This window comes from Mustela lutreola, chromosome 12 (assembly GCF_030435805.1).
Source record: "Mustela lutreola isolate mMusLut2 chromosome 12, mMusLut2.pri, whole genome shotgun sequence".
NCBI lineage: Eukaryota > Metazoa > Chordata > Mammalia > Carnivora > Mustelidae > Mustela > Mustela lutreola.
The window spans coordinates 86,421,780-86,430,414 of record NC_081301.1 but is presented as its reverse complement, the minus strand read 5'-3'; the positions used below and the strand labels follow the sequence as shown (position 1 = coordinate 86,430,414).

General features: G+C 39.4%; 1 long non-coding RNA gene across 2 annotated transcripts in view; it reads right to left on the bottom strand.

Moving 5' to 3' along the window:
• Positions 1-344: 344 nt before the first annotated feature.
• The window catches only part of LOC131813035 (uncharacterized), a 120,500-nt gene continuing 112,209 nt past the window's right edge, over positions 345-8,635 (bottom strand). For both annotated transcript variants that reach the window (XR_009346580.1, XR_009346581.1), the window contains exon 7: positions 345-474. This is a non-coding gene — a long non-coding RNA (uncharacterized LOC131813035). The remainder of the gene's footprint in view (positions 475-8,635) is intronic.

Here is an 8,635-nt window from a genome sequence, read left to right as displayed (position 1 = left end):
GTATATCATATTATGTTGAAGTATTTAAAATACACTATAGGCAATGTAACAGGAATTGTTCTAACCCACCCATGAAAAGACCCAGGGTTTTCCAAAGACATCTATCAACTCTTTCTCCTAGATATCTGCTAATACAGACATTCTCCTTTACTAATATACACAAGATATTCAATTTGTAATAATAAATAAAAGCATTCTTCTTTTTAGTACCCTATGCATAGTATTTTATGTTTCAAATTATTTCCCATATGTTAATTAATTTGTCTACCAAAACCTTGTCAATTGGAACACCATTGTGACCACTTACTCTATTATACAAAAAGAAGCAGAAGGGCTTACCATGATGAAATGATGTGTCCAGGGCCACACAGCAAAGTTTGGCAGAGCTGTCGTTTCTAGTTGTATGGTTTTCCATTCGGTAATTTTTCTTAGTGACCTTTTGTGACATAGTCTCTGATGTTTTTCCAGGAAAGTCTACAAGAGGAATGCATTTAGATTCTATTACTGGGTTTACTTCCTCGCATTATTGAATAAAATGATTTTAAAACATCCTCTTTGGTTCGGTAAGCAGATGCTTTTAAGGTCTCTGATGATTCCCAAAAGAAAAAAAAAAAGAAGATGATAGGAAAGAGTTTTTCAACATGGAACTCAACTGTAAATTCAACTCTCTCCTTCAGTGAAATGTGAGTAGAACCTATACTTCATTAAAAAAACACATAATAATTACCACATACTATGCCTAATTGAAAATACAGATAGACATTTTAGTACACTTATTTTGTATGGCAGAGCTAGAATATTGGAGTGTTTCAGAAACAATTCTCAAACTTAATGGTGTTCTCTGGCTTATAATTATATTAAATTATCTCAATTGTATAATTCACTTCTTTTCTAATATCAATACTTTCTTCAAAACAGAATTGGCTCCTCCTAGGAAATTATGTTGTTTCATGAAAAAAAGCATCAACTATGAGTCAGACAGAAGGAGTTTGCTCTGTCCCCTGTTTACATGTATTTGCTGGTTGACGTTGCCTCATTCCTCGCTGTATTAAACCTGGGTCTAAACTCCCGCAGATGCAATGCAGTAATGAGAACCTCATAAGGCTTCGGGGGAATATCGAATAGGGGTGAAATACGTTGGGGTGTTTTGTTTTCCAGGCCAACTCTCACTTCCTGCCTCACATAAACATCATCTTCTTTGAGCGCCCAGCCCTTGTGGGCAGCCTCTTCCTCACCTTACTGGATACACTCCCCTCTGCTCTTTTTTGCTGATCTCTTATTTACTCTCTGTCTTATTGGCCTGAATCTGCGGCTCTCTCCTAAGGCAGGTAGCCCACGGGGAGGAAGAACAGAGGAGAGTATTTCATCACTCTCCCTAAGCTCTGCTCCGAGAGCAGTGCCAACACAGAGCAGATTCTTTACAAAGAAGTTTGTTGAATGACTAAATGGTTGAATAACTGAATGGAATGCCATGGGATGGAAGAAATATTTACCCATCTGTTTCTCAAGGTTGTTGTGAAGATCAGAAAGCAAGCATGTGTGTTGGACTGTTAAACAACTCAAGCCTTATGTGTTGGCTAATTCAATAAAAAAATATATATATATGTAAATGGTATATATGTATATAAATATAAAAATATATACTTGATATATGCATTTATATATAATAAAGCATACATAAATATATTTTATTATATAATTTTATACATATATTATATATATATATAAAAAACTCAAGTGCCCCACGGTTTCCCTCAGCTTGCATAGCCTTAATAAATGTTCAGGGAGTTGAATTAAGCTGAACCAAAACTGAGGAAACATTTACCACGACTGCACACCTTCCCGATGTGTGCGTACCCTCTGCAGGTTCCGTCCAAGAGCCCTCGCACGAACTGGCCGGCCTAGAGCTGGCCCTCCCTGGCAGGGCCCTCGCAGAGGTTGAGAACTGCGGGGGTCTCAGACCGCCCAAACCTAAGGAGATATGACAGGTAACCAAACGGGAAACCGCTGGCTGCCTTGGGCTCCCTGAGATTTGCCTCTAACAAGGCAGACTTGTCAGCGGGCCCTTTGCAGGGGAAATGAAGCGACGAGCAAGCGCGGGGCATCGGAGGCGCCAGCTCCTGACAGGGTAAGGTGTGACCCACTGAATCCTAACCGCCGCAGACATCTGGAGAGTCTGGGAGAGACGAGGGAGCCGGGGGATGGCCAGGGGCAGGCGAGGCTGTGGGGGAAACGAGGTGTATGCAGAGCCCACAGAGAGTAGAGGAAGAAAGGGCAAGTGAGATTACTGGTCATCTGGTGTCTTAGAGCCCACGCAAAGCAAACTTCAAGCACAACAGCAAACACAACCTTTGGGTATTAGTGTCTCCAAAAGGTATTTACCAAGTGCAGTCTGGCTTGATCTCCCAGACTTGGTTAAACATGCATTTTGTTAACGCTGGGTTTCTGACTTTCTGTTCTTTCCCTTTTTTGTTATTGTTGTTATTATGGCTACTTTTGAAAAATTTTTGTTTAACACCTCGCACGCTTTATCACTAGAATCCTGATGCTGAGGAAATCAAGAAATAAAGGAAAAATGAGGAAAGGAGAGAAAACCCCATAGAGCATTTTTGAAATGGCTTTGCTAATCGAACAACGTGTAATTCAACATTCATAATTCCTAAATATATTATTACATAGATCTGGATTTTAATAATTTTATTAAATCTAATAGATACACAGTTCTACATGCATTATGCTCCATTTTAAAACACTGATATTTAGGAATTAGCAGGCAATTCATTTAACTTGCACCGTTTTTATAAACTGCCTTTTCTTAAAATGACAACAGGATCAATGGCAACATCAAAATATGTTTTATTTGGGGGCTAAGGGCACATCAGCATATCAAAGCATTTTAATAGGTCATCGTACTTTATTATATGAGGAAGAAGTGAAAAAATGAGGTGAACATTTTGATATGCTTTTATTATGGTCACTTTATCACGTTTTACCAAAGTGCTTTGTTTATATGAGCATTGCCCCAACTGAATCCAAGATCTAGGGAAAGGGGAAGGATATTTTGTTCATCCTTGAATTTTGAATAGCTATCAAAATGTTTGGGGCAAAATAAGTTTTTAATGTAAATATTTAATGAATAAAAAAATGAATAAAAATAGATCTTCTACATACCACCATATTTGTTGTAAGAACAGTTTCAGAAGGGTGGAAATTAATTTTTCTAACATCTAACACAGCTCTCCTTCTTCAGTCATTGAAACTAGTTATGTATGTATAAAATATATGAAAAGAAATTTTTCCAATGGTTTCATCAGTGGCAACGAATATTTAATTGATAACACTATATTTTCAGCTCTATGAGAATTAACAAGTAACACAGAAGGGTACTTAACACAAACATTCACAATAAGTCAGAGAATAAAAAGCATTCCATCTGGGGCACCTGGGTGTCTCAGTTGGTTAAGCAACTGCCTTTGTCTCAGGTCATGATCATGGAGTCCGAGCAGGGAGCCTGCTTCTCCCTCTGACTCCTCCCCTCTCATGCTCTCTCTTTCCCATCCTTGCTCTCTCTCTCTCTCTAATAAATAAATAAATAAACTCTCTCTCTCTCTTTTTTTTTTTTTTAAAAGCACTCTATCATATAATGAACTTTTATCTTTAAATGGTATCTGGAATCTACAGAGCATTAAGAGGACACATTTTTCTCCTCTGAGACACACAATCTTCTAGGAGACCTTCAATGAAAGTGGTATAATTTGACTGATAATAATTTTTGGAATGTAATTTATATAACAAAATGGAAATTTTTACTCCTTTTGATACCTACATTTTATTTGTACATTGAAAAATCTTATTAATAGATAGGGGCAGATCAACTAATATAACACATTCCCAGAAAATCCAACTCCTTACTTCTCAAGGACAGACACAGGGCTCACCACGAAGATAAGGAAATCACAGCAACAAAAGTTTCTCTTGTATCCAGACAACACCAGCTAAGCCCCAACAAACCCAGCTGCACACAACTCTAGAAAAAAAAAAAACATCTCTTTCCCTTCCCTAGATCTTGGGGAACCACTGCAAGACTAGTGCATCCATCGTTAGCATCAGTCACCAAAGCAGCAACAGATCTTTGGAGAGAGCCCATTTCTCAGCCTCAGAGGGTATGGCAGCAGCAACAGTAAAGGCATTTAAAACAATCATGGTTAGATGTGACAGAGACTTTGTGGGATTCTTAAGCCTTCTAGACTTCTCGACTTGAAGGACTTTTTTTTAAATTTGTGTGAGATGCTGTTTAAGAGTCAGAAGACCTTTGTTTGAGTTGTTGGCCAGCCACTAACTAGCAGAGTGACCTTGGTTATTCTTTCTTTCTTTCTTTCTTTCTTTCAAGATTTTATTTATTTTTCTGACATAGATCACAAGTAGGCAGAAAGGCAGGCAGAGAAAGAGGAGGAAGCAGGCTCCCCGCCAAACAGAGAGCCGGATACCGGGGCTCGATCCCAGGACCCTGGGATCATGACCCGAGCCAAAGGGAGAGGCTTTAACCCACTGAGCCACCCAAGTGACGCAGATTTTTTTTTTTTTTATATGAATTTCTTAGCTCTAGTTCCAGAAATTCTGATCCATTATGTTTGGTATGGACTTCATCCTAGGTGATCTTAACAGATCTCCATTCAGTTAGAAGACATCTAACCTAATCCAGGCCCTTTACAGATCAAAACCCCCCAGTCCAGCAGAAGGAAGGAGTAGAGAATACAAGAAAACATTGATGTTAGTACAAGGACCACATGCCGGTTCTCATTTTCAGATGAGACGGTTTCATTGCAGGGGGTGGAGTGTTAAGATTTTTGAAACCATCGTCCATGATGTGAGTTACACACAGCCCTTCCTCATGTGGGATTAACACTATTTATCAGCTGGACAATTTTACTTCCAGTCTAGCAAAGGTAATCTCCAATCCCAGCCATTCTCCAAAATATTATAGTTTCTGAACCTACAAATTAACGAAGGTATTTCAAGTTAAAAATAATAATAATAAAATATTGGTTATATTATCTGTTTTCCCCACTGAAAATCTTTTCAATTTTTCTGATTATATAAATAATACATAACCTTTGTGAAACTTTAAATAATACAGCAAATCGTGGGGGAGGATGAAAACATCCTCTGAGATCCTGCTACTTTGATCTGTCCTTTTGTAGCACTTGGCTGAATTCACCACACATCTTTTTTCAATCTTTTATATTTATATATAAGACAGCACAAAATGGGATTAATATCATTCATGCTGGGTCACTTGTTCTTGTGAACTGACATTGTCTCCTTCTACCCCACAGCTCCCCCATCCCCTGCTTACTAGCTACATAGCCAAAAATGACCTATCTGGTATGTCTCTTTATACCTTTTTCCATGCATATAAAATCATATACACATACATACAAATACACAGGGCCCATATAAACCACATTTTGTTACTTTGCTTTACATAAATGAAATGTCCATATTTCTCTGCATCTTGCTTTTTTTTTTTTTTAAGATTTTATTTATTTAACAGACAGAGACCACAAGTAGGCAGAGAGAGAGAGAGAGAGAGAGAAGCAGTCTCCCTGCTGAGCAGAGAGCCCGATGCGGGACTCAATCCCAGGACTCTGGGATCATGACCTGAGTGGAAGGCAGAGGCTTTAACCCACTGAGCCATCCAGATGCCCCTGAATCTTGCTTTTATATTAGCTATGTATCATGAATATCTTTCCAGGGGCATATACAGAGATCTCATTTTTTTCCTTTTGATGGCTAAGAAATATTATATGAAACTATCGCAATTAAACTCCCCAAATAACAGACCTTCACCTGGTTTCCAAAGGTGCCAAATACATCTTTGTCATTATATCCTTATGCACTGACACTTTCATTTCTATGGGGTAGAATAGAAAGGGTGAGACTACTGCATGAAAGGACATGCCGATTATTAATTTCAATATATAGTGCCAGAATGTTCTAAAAGGCTGTGACTATTTATGCTTCCATGAGTAATGCATGAGGCTTCTCTTCCTCACTAGTTACCACTCCAGGTTGGGCCAGTCGGAGGGGGAGAGGTGATGGCCTATTTTTCAGTTCATTTACATTATGAATGAACTTCACTCTTAGCGAAGCTGGACATCTGTTTTATATTAGCTATTCATACTTCCTCTTCTGTACTTGCCCTCCTGCTTTATGTTTTAGTGCAGGATCACTAATACTTCGTAAGAACTCAGAGATCAATATAACGATACCATGAAAAATATAAGTGCTCTCTGTGTGATAGCCTTTGGGGGAAAATACACATACCCATACACAGAAAATGGTCTGGTTTACTCCCCAAATTCAGAAAACTATTCTCTGTATGTATTTCAGGCTGATTAAATAACCATTTTCCTGGAGTAAAAACTGATGAAGCCATTCATCTCTACCTTTCATTATTTGGTTTTAATTACAATTTTTAGAACAATTCTCTTAAGGTAAAATTTACATGCTATAAAACCCATCCTTTTAAAGTATATGATTCAGTGGTTTGGGGATATACTTGCTGATATTTTGGGATACTGTACCATGATCACTACCATCTGCTATTGGAAGATTTACAACATTCCAGAAAGAAACCCCATACTCATTAGCAGTTACTCTCCATTCCCTGCCCCACCAAGCCCTTGGCAACCAGCAATCTATTTTCTGTCTCTGCAGATGTGTCTGTTGTGGGCATTTCATATAAAGGGAATCATGCCTATGTTGCCTTTTTTGTCTGGCTTCCCTCACATAATGAGCTCAAGGTTCACACATGTTGTAGCACAAATGAACACTTCATTCTTTTTTGTTGGCGACTAATATTCTATCGTATTGATATATCACATTTTGTTTTATCCAGCTAATGGATGTTTGGGTCAATCTGATGTTGGCTTAAATCCAGATTTGACAATTATTTATCTTGTGACATGGCTAAGTTAAGACAAATGAAGCAGGAGTGGGTGTCAAAGAAGGACACTGAACGACAAATGAAGGCTTCCAAACATCCACTCCCGTACAACCCTTAAAAGCAGATCTGCTTGATGATTAATTACTTGCCCAAACTTCTGACTTGGTGGGCCATCTAATACCCGGTTTATGAGGGGCAGTTCAGGCCATGTGGTCATTCTGATGTCCCATGCTTAGTAGTTCAAGACTCCAGGGGGCGCCTGGGTGGCTCAGTGGGTTAAGCCTCTGCTTTTGGCTCAGGTCATGATCTCAGGGTCCTGGGATCGTGTCCCACATAGGGCTCCCTGCTCAGCAGGGAACCTGCTTCTCCCACCCCCCTCTCTGCCTGCCTCTCTGCCTAAATAAATAAAATCTTAAAAGAAAAAAAAAAAGATTCCACAAGAATCAAAAGCCCTCCAGGAACTTTCTCCAAAGAAGGAAAGAATATGTTGAGGAGAATGCAGATTTGCTCCCACAGCCCAGAGGTCTGCACCATGCTCCTCCTACTGGGGCTGGCTGGAGACTCCTCGGGGAAGCCCTTTTCACCACTGATACTTAGAATTCTTGAATCTGCCACCAGGAGTCTGCAGGGGGAGAAGCAAAGGGCCCTGCAGCCTGGACTTGCTGCAGAACCTTCTCTTCGGTCCCTACTCGAACATGGCGGGTTTAGAGGTGACTTGGTCAGTGGTGGTAGTAACTGGGAGAGTATACTGCCCACTTTAGCCTGGCACCACGGGGTCGGGGTGGGGTGTTCTGGGAGTGCTTTGTGGAGTGAATGAGATAAACTGCTGCTGATGATGATGTAAGAGACCCTGGCTGGGATGACACTGACAGAAACCAGCAAATAGGAAGTAGGCCCCTTCCTCCTGCTCTTGCCTTTCAGTCGTATGATGCTAATGGCCGATTCTAATAGGAAACCTGCTGGAAAAGGGAAAGGTTATCTGCAGACTCCAAGTTCAGCATCACAAACCAGCGCAGAGAAGAGTGTATTTGGAGAGGACATCCACGAGCTTACTAGTCTGCACGGGAAGAACAGAGTATGAAATGGATCATCAACGTCATCCCCTGCATGACATGTATAAAAGAAGGATGTATTTATGGAGAAAAACTGAGAAAAACGAGACTCACCTGTAATCACACTATTTAAAAAATGCGACACCTCTAATCTCCTGATTACGTACATACACACACAGTTTAATATTAGCAAAAAATAGGGTCATATTCTACATGCAATATTTGAAACTAAATTTTAAACTTAATAATCTAATATACTGTTGACATCTTCATCATTAAATAATCCACATCAACGTTATCATCCACAAGGATATTGAGTATATCTCTCTATCGCAGGTACTACTATAAATCATTTGCTCATCTTTGAATGTGTTAAGTGCTTTATATTATTAATAAGCTATACTTTGACAAGTTTCTTTTCAATTCTCTAAAAACATTGGTCGATATGCTACATTTTGGAGAAATGTTCATTCATTCTAATGACATTTTGTTGGAATCTTAACAATATTTACTCTGTACAGTCTCTTTGGAAGTAGTGTTTGTCACACACCGGAAAGCAATTTCTTGAGTGACAATTCAGAGGCAAACTCCCTCCCCTTCTTCCTTCCCTATCTCTCTCTCTCTCTACCAGTCA